We start from the raw sequence: 15,978 nt of genomic DNA, 5'->3' as shown, positions 1-15,978 counted from the left end.
AAGAGTACGTTCTCATTAGAGAGACTCAGGCATTTCCGACTAGAAGATACTGGTATTTAACGGACTTAATAGCTACCCCAAGGCGCGAGCTGTTTAACATATTGACTTTGCAAGTAGTAGAACAGCTCCCCTATTTTTCCCCCTGGCTGTGCAATGGTGAGAAACCTAAAGTGTGTGACCTACATGAACACATTACGTATGGTCACGTTAATAACAGATCTGTTAGCTAATGATGAATGACACTGACAAGTTGACATAACGCTATAACATGGGGAGGATTCAATTAATGGACAGCATATGGTTGATAGCTTTTATTAACACATAGTAGGCTATTATAGGCAATAAGATACAGACAATACTGTTTTTCTTCCATTATTTATCCTAATACATTATACTCATCCCCTTAGCACACAGAACCTATACACCTTTCTTTGTAATTAACCTGTGCGTGTAGGCGATGAAAAGGGCACCCTTTTTATTTGTGGTTCCAATAGGTCAGGGGTATGAAACACTGGTCATGGAGTGCAGTAGTCACTTTGTGTTTTTGATTTAACCAACCTGAAGAGCACAAAGTAAATATGACAGTGAATTTAACTCTATTTGAAGATCATTTTACTCTGACAAAGATAATTAGGTCCCAGTCCAAAAATAGTTATTTTTTCAGAGTTGTATTTGTTCAATTTAGTTTTGAAATTGAACTGTCATTGCATTTCACTCTGTACAGTATTCATTTAAAATAACTGTCACTTGTTTTACTCTGCAGTGTTCTAGAGTAATGTTTACTCTTACGAGTGTCATTACAAATTACTCTGACTCATAATGCTAAATACATTGACTGATAAGGGTAAACACAGAACAATTATTACTACCATAAATCAGTCAACACAAAATATTGCATAACAGCATTTGTTTATTGCATGGTGTGCAATTCTTTGAAATAAAATGAAGCAATAGGGACAGTATAAATTAAAAACCACACCCCTGTGCCTCCGTGGAAGGAATTTCTCAGTTGTTCTGATACTGTGTATAAGCGTGGAAATAATATTACATGAAGCAGCCAAGGACGACAAACAAACTAGAATCATCACCACCATATGACACCGGTATGTCGAATGCTTTGTGATACAAAAGATCTTCAACATCAACAACATGGGATCCCTTTATCCATACAACTTTAAAATGCATGAACATTTTCTCAAAGACACAGTGTGTCTAAATCAAAGGTAACCAGCAATACATTGTCATCTTTTGCAAGAACAGACTGGATTTCATGAAATAAGGGCATCACTATGAACGGTATACATTACCTTGACGTTTGGCCCATTTTACACTTAAAACCTTAGTGGAAGGCACCCAGAGTGTTTTTGCTATCTCATTAGCTCCTTCCATTGCATTCAAGGACACCATTTTCCCTGGACCAATATCCAATCTCTCTCAGTCCAATGTTTGCCAGTTGTATGCCATGTCTCTTTGATGTTTCTGGGCCAATGTTTTAGTTATGTTAAAGCTTTTCTCTTGTTTAAAAAAAACAAGTGTTTTGCTTAGTAGCGCCTACACCAGCTATGGAGAATTGGCCCGATTTTCTGAATACATCACGGATGATGCACCATAAAATGCTTTGGTAACAACCTTTTTCCAGGAAACAAATGCTTAAACAATATGTGGTGTTCTGCAATCAAGTGCTTCAAATATACTGTAATGCCATCTGATAACACTGGAGAAAATTCAAAAGCCAGTGTTGATCATTTGGAGACGCCAAGTCAACAAAGATAAGTGTTAGATTGCGTAGTAGACACCAAGACTGAATGGCTTTTAAGCCCAAATCATTGGAACCCTCAAGTGACTTCACTTCTGGAGTCTATTGCTTCTTTCCATATAGCCATAATTGAAGCCCTGAATTCTCTTTTTTTTTTAGGTTAAATGCTCGTTTTGCAAGTGCTGTAGTAGCAATTTCACCTCTTGTTGCCCAACCCCCTCCAAGATGTCATGCATGATATCAACTGAACAATTCTCACTTCTATGAAAATACTGTAATGTATTTAACAGGCAGGATTTTTTAACACCCATCACAGAGGGAATTCTCCCCATTGTTTGGCAGTGTTCCACATGCATCTCTTTAGTTCACAATACTATCTTGGGAGTGTCTTCACTAAACTCTGCCTAAAAGTAGTTTTTCTCAGCAAGTTAGAAACAGCAGCAATATCGTGCACTAAAAGATTCCACAAAACCAAATAAACTATGAATACAAAGGTTGTCAGCTGTTACTGGGACGATAGTTCCATGAATTTGGTGATCGTACAAGGGAACCTTAATTCCATCATTTTCCAAAATGTTTACATCTCATACAATTGGGTCAAGTAGTAAGTGAAATCCATATGTTTTTATATGTTGAGCATAAAATAGAGAAACCAGGTGAATATTGAGCAGAGAGGAATTCCAGTAGAGAGATTTCTTAAAGTAAATAGCACCCAAATTATGTATGCCACGCTTCGATCCAAGAGGATTAGTGGTTTCAAAGTCGTCATAGAATAGAAGAATTTGTATCGCATGTTTTTCTTTTGAGAAAAGAGCATGATTCTTAAAGATACATCATAAAGTACTTTCTTTGGGACCATCCACAGGCTGCAACATTTAGTCATAAAGTACTTTCTTTGGGACCATCCACAGGCTGCAACATTTAGTCATAAAGTAGACTTTCTTCAGTACCATCTACAGGCTGCAACATTTAGTCATAAAGTAGACTTTCTTCAGTACCTTCTACAGGCTGCAACATTTAGTCATAAAGTAGACTTTCTTCAGTACCTTCTACAGGCTGCAACATTTAGTCATAAAGTAGACTTTCTTCAGTACCTTCTACAGGCTGCAACATTTAGTCATAAAGTAGACTTTCTTCAGTACCTTCTACAGGCTGCAACATTTAGTCATAAAGTAGACTTTCTTCAGTACCTTCTACAGGCTGCAACATTTAGTCATAAAGTAGACTTTCTTTGGGACCATCCACAGGCTGCAACATTTAGTCATAAAGTAGACTTTCTTTGGGACCATCCACAGGCTGCAACATTTAGTCATAAGGTAGACTTTCTTCAGTACCTTCTACAGGCTGCAACATTTAGTCATAAAGTAGACTTTCTTCAGTACCTTCTACAGGCTGCAACATTTAGTCATAAAGTAGACTTTCTTTGGGACCATCCACAGGCTGCAACATTTTGTCATAAAGTAGACTTTCTTTGGGACCATCCACAGGCTGCAACATATAGTCATAAAGTAGACTTTCTTTGGGACCATCCACAGGCTGCAACATTTAGTCATAAAGTAGACTTTCTTTGGGACCATCCACAGGCTGCAACATTTAATTTTGGGTGCATTTTGCAACTAACGTCTGCAAAATGTGTATGTCAATTAGTTTGATCTGCAACAATAACCTGGTCATACTACAGTGAGGGCAAAAAGTATTTGATCCCCTGCTGATTTTTTACGTTTGCCCACTGACAAAAAATGATCAGTCTATAATTTTAATGGTAGGTTTATTTGAACAGTGAGAGACAGAATAACAACAAAAAAATCCAGAAAAACGCATGTCAAAAATTTTATAAATTGATTTGCATTTTAATAAGGGAAATAAGTATTTGACCCCTTCTCAATCAGAAAGATTTCTGGCTCCCAGGTGTCTTTTATACAGGTAACGAGCTGAGATTAGGAGCACACTCTTAAAGGGAGTGCTCCTAATCTCAGTTTGTTACCTGTATAAAAGACACCTGTCCACAGAAGCAATCAATCAATCATATTCCAAACTCTCCACCATGGCCAAGACCAAAGAGCTCTACAAGGATGTCAGGGACAAGATTGTAGACCTACACAAGGCTGGAATGGGCTACAAGACCATCGCCAAGCAGCTTTGTGAGAAGTTGACAACAATTGGTGCGATTATTCGCAAATGGAAGAAACACAAAAGATCTGTCAATCTTCCTCGCCTGGGGCTCCATGCAAGATCTCACCTCGTGGAGTTGCAATGATCATGAGAACGGTGAGGAATCAGCCCAGAACTACACAGGAGAATCTTGTCAATGATTTCAAGGCAACTGGGACCATAGACACTAAGAAAACAATTGGTAACACACTACGCCGCGAAGGACTGAAATCCTGTGCGCCCGCAAGGTCCCCCTGCTCAAGAAAGCACATATACATGCCCATCTGAAGTTTGCCAATGAACATCTGAATGATTCAGAGGACAACTGGGTGAAAGTGTTGTGGTCAGATGAGACTCTTTGGCATCAACTCAACTCGCCGTGTTTGGAGGAGGAGGAATGCTGCCTATGACCCTAAGAAAACCATCCCAACCGTCAAACATGGAGGTGGAAACATTATGCTTTGGGGGTGTTTTTCTGCTAAGGGGAGAGGACAACTTCATCGCATCAAAGGAACGATGGACGGGGCCATGTACCCTCAAATCTTGGGTGAGAACCTCCATCCCTCAGCCAGGGCATTGAAAATGGGTCGTGGGTGGGTATTCCAGCATGACAATGACCCAAAACACATGGCCAAGGCAACAAAGGAGTGGCTCAAGAGGAAGCACATTAAGGTCCTGGAGTGGCCTAGCCAGTCTCCAGACCTTAATCCCATAGAAAATCTGTGGAGGGAGCTGAAGGTTCGAGTTGCCAAACGTCAGCCTCAAAACCTTAATGACTTGGAGAAGATCTGCAAAGAGGAGTGTGCAAACCTGGTGGCCAACGACAAGAAACGTCTGACCTCTGTGATTGCCAACAAGGGTTTTGCCACCAAGTATTAAGTCATGTTTTGCAGAGGGGTCAAATACTTATTTCCCTCATTAAAATGCAAATCAACATGCGTTTTTCTGGATTTTTTTGTTCTTATTCTGTCTCAGGTGTTAAAAGATTTACTAAAATAAACAAAAAAATAATTAAGGAGAAACAAATATATAACAGTATTACCGGTACAGAGTCAATGTCGAGGTATTATGTATCGTGGCAAAAAAGTATGTGAACCCTTTGGAATTACCAGGATTTCTGCATAAATTGGACATCAAATTTGTTCTGATCTTCATCTAAGTCACAACAATAGACAAACAGTCTGCTTAAACTAATAACACACAAATTGTTGTATCTTTCTTGTCTATATTGAATACATCATTTAAACATTTACAGTGTAGGCTAGGAAAAGTATGTGAACCCCTAGGCTAATGATTTCTCCAAAAGCTAATTGGAGTTAGGAGTCAGCTAACCTGGAGTCCAATCAATGAGATGAGATTGGAGATGTTGGTTAGAGCTGTAATAAACACTCACAAAATGTGAGTTTGCTATTCACAAGAAGGATTGCCTGATGTGAAACAATGCCTCAAACTAAATAGATCTCAGAAGATTAAGAATTGTTGACTTGCATAAACCTGGAAAGGGTAACAAAAGTATCTCTAAAAGCCTTGATGTTCATCAGTCCACGGTAAGACAAATAGTCTATAAATGGAGAGAGTTCAGCACTGCTGCTAATCTCCCTAGGAGTGGCCATCCTGCAAAGATGATTGCAAGAGTACAGCGCAGAATGCTCAATGACGTTAAGGTTAAGAAGAATCCTAGAGTGTCAGCTAAAGACTTACAGAAATCTCCGAAACATGCTAACATCTCTGTTGGCGAGTCTACGATATGTAAAACACTAAACAGGAATGGTGTTCATGGGAGGACACCAAGGAAGAAGCCACTTCCGTTTAAAAAAAACATTGCTGCACGTCTGAAGTTTGCAAAAGTGCACCTGGATGTTCCACAGCGCTACTGGCAAAATATTCTGTGGACAGATGAAACTACGGTTGAGTTGTTTGGAAGGAACACACAACACTATGTGTGGAGGAAAAACAGCACAGCACACCAACATCAAAACCTCATCCCAACTGTAAAGTATGTTGGAGGGAGCATCATTGTTTGGGAGTCTCAGGGCCTAGACAGCTTGCTATCATCGATGGAAAAATGTATTCCAAAGTTTATCAAGACATTTTGCAGGAGAATAAAAGGCTGTCTGTCCGCCTATTTAAGCTCAACAGAAGTTGGATGACGCAACAGGACAATGACCCAAAACACAGAAGTAAATCAACAACAGAAGGCCGTCATTGTAAATAAACATTTGTTCTGACTTGCCTACAGTAGTTAAATAAAGGTTCAATTTAAAAATATATTTTATTTGGGGAATAAGTGGGGGATAGGGGGGATATCTTCCCTCTTTCTTTCTACGTGTCCTTGTTTTGTATGTCGTGTTTTGTATGATTTGTTTTGCACCCAGGGCTCTGGGTCTTGTTGTTCCTGAATGCTCTTATATGTTTAGATAAGAATTGTATACCTGTCTTGTATACCTATACCCCATTCTTGTGTGTGTGTTTAATAAAAAATATTTGAAACAGAAAAAAATATATTTTATTTTACGGTTGCTTCATCAGACGTGTGTTTCATCAGTGCGATGGCTCTCGGCACTGCCCTTCTTCCCTCAGCCAGTCTTCGTCCGTGAAGGGGTCTCGATCTATGGTCCACCTTCAACCAAAAGATGAAAAAGGACAAGAAGACACAACACTGGTATAAACAGTCCAACCAAACCCCATTACACTGAATCGTGAGAAAAGCACGTCTCACTCCCTTGTGAACACACCATCACCTGCCTACACCCGAGCGAGGACAAACCATACACACTCAAATAAAACACTTATGCATGCCAACTAGCTGCCCCACCTGTTAGTGACTTTATTCTTCCCTCTGCAGCCTCCTTTTGCAGGTGCTTCAGTCTCCATACCAAGTAGCCACTTCAGTCTTCTGCATTATAAATGGTGGGCCTAGATAAACACAGACAAGAAATAAACAAACCTTTTGTTCACATGAAGCAAATGTGTCACTGGTGCATGCTAGAATCTGAAAGAAAAGTTGAACAGTAGCAGGGACTGCAATGTTTAATGCTCCTCAGTCACCTTCACCTTCACAAAGCCTGATTGATGTTATCTTCAATTACAAGTGACCGAGGAGGAGCATATAAACTGCAACATTGCCATGTCAGACAGCTTTGCGTCTTGAAAAGTGATTTGAAAAATGCTGTGTTTATCATTTGATGTGGCAGTTTCACTATCGGCAGATTGTGCCTTTTAAAACAGCAAAATAATTGTAAAAAATTGTCACCATTTCCCCTTGGCCCTATAACCCTATCTGATCCATAAGGTGAAAGCTCCACAACTACACTGCTTACATCTATCCACACCCTTCAAATCTGCAAACATCAAAGGGCTAAGGTAAAGTGAATTGGGACCCTGATTTATTTTGTACTCACAGTCTGTCTTGCTTTTGCGGTCAGCCAGATAGGGGAACAAGGAAACTATTCCTGTTGCATATGCCTCCTTCTTCCCATGTCGTTGGAGACTTGTTCTGGACCCCAGAAATATACATAATTATTAGATTGGCAATAATACATGAATGCAAAACATTGATCTTAATTGCATAAAATGTGTGATGGTTTACCCATGAGCCTCTGTCATATTTGCAACCAATATCTTGATCATGTCACGTCTGATGCGGTAATTCAAGCTTTTTGTCTGAGCATACTCGTTCATGATCCTTTCCCCTCCAGCTTTGCTCTGGAGAATGTCCTCAATCATCTAACAAAAAACACAACAGACACAGACCCTAGTACACCAGGGTTCTTTATCAAAATAATATAATAATATAATATAATAATATATGCCATTTAGCAGACGCTTTTATCCAAAGCGACTTACAGTCATGTGTGCATACATTCTACGTATGGGTGGTCCCGGGAATCGAACCCACTACCCTGGCATTACAAGCGCCATGCTCTACCAACTGAGCTACATTTTCATCGCTTCCTAAAATTTGATAATGAGACCCAATGTTCCTCTCCTAATTCATTCTTCTGTAGTTGGTTTTGAGAAGGATGAGAAGAGGACACAAGGAGCCAAGGGTAGAAAAATTGAGAAAGAGCTCTGTGGTAGCCAGCCATCCTATTGGAGAGCTACTGTGAAAGCATTGGTTTCAGTCCTACTCCAACACCTGGCTATATCACTAAGCTGCACATTAGGATCTAAGATAATTTAGGTCGATAAGAGCAGGACTGGAAAAAGCCCACATACTAAGTAACTCTGTTGGAGTAGGCCTGTCCCAAAATCAAAGATGGAATCTCAGGAAGATCAATGCAGTTTTTAATTATAAAAAGATAATCATAGCAAATAATGAAAGGCTTACTTTGGCTGCACCGTCTTCCTCTGCTTTCCCTTTTCTGTTAGGACTTTGTCAGGGTAAGAGTGTCAGTCTGACGAACCACACACATCCATGGAGCAGTTTGCAGAACAGTAAACAGAATCTGCCTATTAGCATTAATTTATTCATCTATGTTCTCAACAATGCTACAGGGATAATACAACCAAATTGCATATCTGTGTCTTTACATTTGACTGTTAGTCATACACTAACCCTATTTAGCATGATTTAAATGTCAGGCCAAAACAATATTTTAAGAAATCATGATCCTACAATTCTATTTTTCAAATCCATATTACTTACCTGAGGCGAATGCGAGGAAGAAAATATCAATGGCGGCTAAATCTAAATGTAACTGCTAATCTGTGGGCAGGATCACATTGACTCTAGCTATACTTACTTATAAACACTCTATTTGAATTAACTCTGTGTTTTACCTCGTGGTCACAGTCAGTCACTTAATCCCCAAAACTTTTAAAAGATGCTCTTTTTGAGAAAAATAATAATAGTGACTCTGCTGTAAGACTCATCCTTATTTGCTGTGCAGGTGTTCTGCATTTTGTCATTGCGTCACACATTTTGATACTTGAGCGAGGGGCCCATCCAGCGGTCAGGCTCATCCCCTCAAACCCCAGAGGCAGGAGTCCTCTGACATGGGAGTCCTTATAGTAAAGTCGTTTCCCTTTTGGTTAACTCTTTTTATTGTTCTTGTTTTTTCATTATTTTTGAGGTTCATGTTAAGCAGACTTATGGTTCACTTTCTTCTGGTCTATATTGATGCATCATAGGGAATTTAAGGTCAGTGTGAACAGACTGGGGAGTGCCATAAAGAGAAGGTAATATCAAAGATGAAAAGAGAGCTGACATGTTATTCTGGAAGGAAACTCACGTATCCCGTCCTGAACATGAGAAACTTGTTTTCTCTTCTTATAAAACAGGTATAAAAAGGGTGTTGCAATTTGGATCCCAAATTCAGTTAATTTTGAGTTGATATCAGAAATAAAAGACAAGGAGTGTAAATGTATATTTGTTAAATGTAAACTGTTTCATAAGGGAGTTACATTATTTTATGTACGTGGCCCCGGGGAGTGACATGGTCTTCTTTTTTAAAAAAGTGTTTGATTTAGTTGCCACAGAAACCTCTGGCACTTATCTGTGGAGGGGATATTCCACATGATTTTAAACAAGAAAATGGACAGCATGAATCAGAATAGGAAAAGGAGTCTGGTTGCTAAAAGATCAATAGGATATTACAAGATTTAGGACCGATTGATGTATGGCGCAACTTCCATATGTCAGAAAGGGAATATACCTTTTACTCAGCCTGCCACACTGAGTACTACAGGTTAGACCACCTTTTCATGTACAGTGCAGATAGGCACAGGTTTAAGGATTGTAGGGTCAGGCAGAGGGACTTATCAGACCATAATGGAGTTTACTTAACTGCACATTTATAGCCAACCAAGAAATACTCAACGAAGGCTTAACACAAGCATGCTGAAGGATACAGCTTTCAAGGATCAATAAAAACAGAATGAAACATCTATCTGGAGATTCGTGAAAACGGGGAAGTATCTCCTGCTACACTGTGGGATGCAGCTAAGTCGCTTATTAGAGGGAAGATCATAGCCACATCACTCAAGAAACTGATTACAGTACAGAAACTAATGAAATTACATTAAACATTAGGAAGCTTAGAATGCTCTCATAGTGATCTCAAAGGACCCTGTTATATTGTGTGAGATTCATAAGGTAAAACAGGAAATCTATCAGATCTATAGTGAAGAAGTAAAGAAAAAGCTCAGGTTCCTTAAAAAACGTTATTATGAAGCAGGCTCAAAGGCAAATAAAATCACTAGATTGGAGACTCAGAAAACAACTTGCACAGAATACATTTAAAAAAATCAAAAACAGTTTACATGCAAATTGGATGAAATACAGAATGCATTTGAATCATACTATACAAATCTGTCCAAGCAACCAGAGAAGATTCACTTGACCTCCCTTCAAATTGGGACGGAGCAAAATGATAAGACTTATTTCAGAAATAACCACTGAAGAAACGAATACTGCAATATCTAATCTAAAAGCAAAACAAATCTCCCGGGACTGATGACTTCCCTTCAGAATGTTTCAAAGCCTTCAGAGAACAACTAACACCTCTACTTCCGGCCTGTTTTAACTGGACTCTACCGCCACCGCGGAGAGAAGCCTTAATATCTTTAATTCCAAAGAAGGGTAAAGATAAGGAATGCAGTTCCTATAGACCTATCACGATTCTTAACCATGTGTTATAAACCGTATGCATCAATAATAGCCAAAAGAATGGAGGACATAATCCCAGAATTGATTGACGGGGATCAAACTGGTTTCACACGAAATAGACAGATACAGGACAGCATAAGGAGAACACTACGTCATGGACCACATCACTCAGGACAAGACGAGTGCTATATTAATCCATCTAGATGCAGAAAAAAACATTTGATTCAGTGGGTTGGGATTATCTATTCGAAGTTATGGATAGATGTGGTTTCAACAAAGAAGTGATACTTTGCATCAAAACACTGTATATATATCCGACTGCCAGAATAATGATTAATGGACATTTGTCACAAACAATATGTCTAGAACGAGGGCAAGACAAGGCTGTAATCTGTTATTCCTTAAAACCCCAGGTTCAAGTGTATCTAGATTGATGGATGTTTTACAATCATTTGGAACATATTTAGGGTATGTGCTTAATGTACACAAGACCCAAGCCCTAGTATTTAATTATTCCCCATGGCAAGAGCTGAAGAGCAGATATATCTTCCAGTGGACCTCTTAATCCATTCATTATCTTGGAGTAAATATACCAAAAGATACAGGCAAACTTAATGACATAAATTATGTTGCTATCAGCAAGAAAATATATGATGACCTGGACAGGTGGATTTCACTTCCTTTGGATCTTAGTAGTAGAATTGAAACAATCAAAATGAATATCTTGCCGAGGTTACTGTATTTGTTCCAATCACTGCCCCCCATAGAAATCCTACCTAAACAGTTTGGGGATAAACGGATATCAAGGTTTATCTGAAACAGTAAGAGGCCACAAATTAGATACACAACATTAAAATTACTTAAAGACTAAAATATGATTTTACATCAGCCCAATTGAGACATCTGGTGTGTTGGTGCAATTCAGAATTTGAATCTAAATGGAAATACATTGAGACTACTTTGATAGAGACACCCACAGCCAGTTTTGGTAGTAATGACATGATAATAGAAATACACAATAGACACAATCAGGGGATTCATTTCTCTCAAGACATGGTTTAGGGTAGTCAAGCAACTTCATTTAGACAGAAAGGTGCCCGCATAAGACCCCAGATTCATCCATGCAACTCTGGATAACAGATTTAAACAGTGGATGCAAAGAGGCATCACATCATTTTGTACAATTATAAGGAATGGGGCTCCAGATCACTTTCAGGGCTCCAGATCACTTTCAGGACCTAAGTTAAAAAAAACATGGCTTGAATAAACAAGATTTTTTACAAATACCAGTAGGTTCGACAGTACTTTTAAAAATAATTTAAAAGTGTTTGACCCTTCGAGCGTACCAGAATTATTCAATAACGCATACAACTTGGAGTACAAAAAAAATTATTTCAAGAGAATGTGTGTTTTCAATGGCGGATCACTCTCATATCTTTTGGTCATTCCCCGCTATTGAATCCTACTGGGGAGAAATAAGATCTTTAATTAGAAATGGGGTTTGACATAGAACAAACATTCATTACTCTCTATTTAGGGGAAATACCTGCAATACCTGTAGAAAGTCCTACTGGCTGCCAGTAAAAAGTCTATTACTAAATGTTAAAGAAATACACAATATGGAGCCCATTACTTTAAGAAGACAGAAAGAGAGAGGCCAGGAATACCGGGAAAAATGGGTTTCGTACTTCAATGTTGTCTAATTAAAAGATGGTGTTACGATAACTAATTTGATGTACGTGGGATGAGTGCTGTACCTGCCTGCCCATTTTGTGTTTGTGTGTTCTTCAATTTAAAAAACTGGGTCAACGGAAACCTCCCTACTGTTGGTTTACTGTCAAAACAAATCTACTCAATATCATCATGTAATCTCTCAACAAACTGTCTGTAGCCTGAATGAAATGGCATGCACTTCAATATTTAGTCAGTCCAGGTGAAACATGAATGTGAAAATGTATAGACCTACATTACACTCGAATATTGAAGTGTGTTTCTACTGGCAGACACTAAAATCTGTCACCCAGAGAGACATAAAATAACATGTCCAGTTATGTCACTGAAATAGTTCTGGATGACTATTCCTTAGATATAATCAGCAGTTAGGACATTTTCACATCACTTGCTGATACCAGTCAATAACTGGTAATAAGCACTGCTTCACAAACATCCACGTCAAAAACAGTTCGGACCTCCAACTGGGTCAAAGTCATATTACACACCTTAAACTGTGCTATCAGAGTAAATAAGCATCACCAGTGTGCTGTGATGGTCTTAGACATGGTGGATTTGTATCATTCTCTGTGAATAATGGCTGTTTGCACATGAGTCATGTGAACATGGTGGAGGACAAGAGAGTTCTGCTGGCATTCCACTGAGCCCACTGGGGTCTGTGTGTTAGAAGACAAAGACTCCATCTGGCCTCCACCAAAGGCTGTGCCAGTGTGGAGAATTTCTACCATTCACAAGACCATGGGTTCCTCTTCACAAGCTCAGGGGTGGAGGGGGTCAGAGCATTGTGAGGTTGAGGGGGCTGGTTAGTGTCACTCGCACCCCAGAGTCCCAGATTATCCTCCTGTTCGCAGCTTTCTCCATCACAACTGAATCTCTCTCTCTCTCTCTCTCTCTCTCTCTCTCTCACACACACACACACACACACACACACACACACCTCCTCAATCCAATGTAATTGTATCTGGAACAATAAGAGCTGGTATCCAGGCAGGCTTTAGTGATAAGCTTCCCAGGATCAGGAGATGTATCTGGGAGCAGGCTGGGGGAGGGAGTTCAAAGGTTATTGCACAGGATATTATGGCAGTGTTGAACACCCCACTTACCCATGCCCCATTGCCTTTTAATCACCCCCTAAACATTACCCAAGCATAACCCCTCAACCAGCTATGTGAACTGTGGAACACTGAAATGTTGCTTACACATTAATAATGCATGGGCATTGCCAGAAATATACATGACCAACTGTAGATTCTCAAGTGCCTCCTCTCAACTTTAATGTAAAAATCGAATTGTGACTAGGGCTGTTACGGTGACCGTATTACCGCCACACCGGCGGTCACGAGTCATGATGGCAGTCAAATTCCATGTGACCATTTAGTCACGGTAATTAGGCTTCTCCAGGCTCCGATGCTGCTGCTAGTCATTTTAAGCTAAACGTTCTCATCTGTTGCATTAGACTGATTGCTTAAAGCAGTTTTTTTTATGCTAGTGGTTGTATTAATTTGGGATCTATCGCATCCCGCAACTGTCCCGGACAATGTTTGGAATATTTATTTCTCACACAGAATAGGTCAACTTATGCACTATGGGGGATAGTAGATAGGCTAATGTTTTTTTCTGTTTGCTAGGGCTACTCATCTTGTTGGCTGACAAAAAGTAAATGTGGACAGTTCTTACTATCTTCAATATGCACCTCAGAATTGGATAAGGACGCACATGTCCATCTTCACTTGTAGCCTGCGAGAAAGACCCGAGCGGATAGAAGGGAATTATAATTATATTTAGCCCAAGGGGATAATGGCCACTGGGTGCAAAAGGCATGGATTACTTTAGGGGGATTATGGCCCCACAAAGCAGACGCAGCCAGGAAATTTGAGGCATTATCAAGTGTTTGTCAAATTGTGAATGAGAGACTGATGAAGTGTGTACAGCCTGCACAAGAAACAAAGCAGAGCTCATCGTTAGAGTCGCATCATGCAGCCTTAGAATGTATTAAAAATCAAAACATATAGCCCAATGTTTGTAGAACTAAAGTTACATAAATAACTAAATTAAGCATTAAGGAGTACCGGTTTTTGTTAACCACTCAACATATTTTATTTATCTATACTCAATTGTATTCGTCATACTATAAAACAATATAAAATAATACAAAGAAATACTAAGCATATCTTGTCTGCTAAATTAACTGTGTAGCCACATGCCTGTGGGCCCAACAGGGCCCAACATAAGGCAGTACAGAGTATACTATTCTGTTCTTCTGAAATAGACTACATTTTCTTCATATCATGTTTCTTTAGATCCATCTAAAATAAATAAGGGATTTATTGTGATGGTGTAGGCTATATTACATGGATGTATTAGACTTTTAAAAATTTAGATATTCCAAAGGTCTGCATCAGTGGCTTGTAGGCTATGCGTGGAAGCCACGAGATGCTAAATGTGTTTACGTTAATTTACGGTCAATTACCGTGAGACCGGCAGTTATTTGCTTGACAATCACAAGCTATCAAAATTTAATGACTGCCACAGCCCTAATTGTAACTGATATGATTATTCTCCATTAAGGGAAAGGGGGATACCTAGTCAGTTGTACAACTGAATGCCTTCAAGTGAAATGTGTTGTCCGCATTTAACCCAACCCCTCTGAATCGGAGGTGCAGGGGGCTTCCTTAATCGACATCCACATCTTCGGCTCCCGGGGAACAGTGGGTTAACTGCCTTGCTCAGGGGGAGGATGACAGATTTTTACCTTGTCAGCTCGGGGATTCGATCCAGCAACCTTTCAGTTACTGGCCCAAAGCTCTAACCACTAACATTATTGTCAGCTGAGTATGAGTTATACGGTTATACCCATTTTATAGGGATTAATGATGAATGCTGTCAGTGTTCGTAATTGTAGACCTATGAATGGTGTCCATCCATTTCCGACAGGGGCAGGCAGTGTAAAGTGGTCTAAGCAGCAGCCCCACTCCACCACTCACACCCTACCTACTCAATCCCCCTCCACCATCCAGCTGCTTTTGTGACCCATCTCAGATCGCAGGATCCGGGGCCTGACGGCACGCACACACCTGCCCAGACAGACTGCCACGCTCCCCCAGTTGGCTGCCCAGCCTCATTGCTGCAGCACAACTGCAGAGATTAGTGTCTGTGGTGGCATGTGACAGGGGAGACTGTGTCCCTGGCTCACCATGCGTGGCCCACACTTGTGGCAGTGCGTGTGCGCACAGCTGGGTATTTTTCTCTGCCCCATGCATGCAAGCCTCGAGCTTTATGTTTGTGTGTGTGTGATAAATCTGTGTGTGGTGGTGTCACCCATGACTAGCCTTGTGTTTGTGTGTGTCGGTGTGTGTGTGTGTTGGAAGTGTAAACTCTAGGTCTGTGCGTCTCTGTGTGTGTTATGGGTGCGACATTTCTCTGGCTCCACAGTGATCACAGGTGTCTATTCCTCTCAGTCTAAGAGATTACCAGCTGCTGCCATATTATAATCCACACCCCACACGCCTCATATTACAAACATTCAAACAAAGCAGCTGGATATTCCGTGCAATGCATGTATACATATAGGTGTACAGTCTTGGCCAAAAGTTTTGAGAATGACACAAATATTAAATTTCAAAGTCTGCTGCCTCAGTTTATATTATGGCAATTTGCATATACTCCAGAATGTTATGAAGAGTGATCAAATTGCAATTAATTGCAAAGTCCCTCTTTGCCATGCAAATTA

General features: G+C 39.9%; 1 long non-coding RNA gene across 1 annotated transcript; it reads right to left on the bottom strand.

The window, feature by feature from the left end:
• Positions 1 to 6,250: 6,250 nt before the first annotated feature.
• Positions 6,251 to 7,842, bottom strand: LOC118395740 (uncharacterized). The gene is made up of 4 exons (XR_008060534.1): positions 7,497 to 7,842; positions 7,309 to 7,403; positions 6,723 to 6,823; positions 6,251 to 6,527 (listed from the first exon to the last, which is right to left on the bottom strand). It is a non-coding gene; the product is annotated as an uncharacterized LOC118395740 (long non-coding RNA).
• Between the last annotated feature and the right edge of the window lie 8,136 nt (positions 7,843 to 15,978).

The sequence above is a fragment of the Oncorhynchus keta genome, chromosome 1 (genome assembly GCF_023373465.1).
Source record: "Oncorhynchus keta strain PuntledgeMale-10-30-2019 chromosome 1, Oket_V2, whole genome shotgun sequence".
Taxonomy (NCBI): Eukaryota; Metazoa; Chordata; class Actinopteri; order Salmoniformes; family Salmonidae; genus Oncorhynchus; species Oncorhynchus keta.
This window is presented reverse-complemented; position numbering and strand designations above follow the sequence as displayed.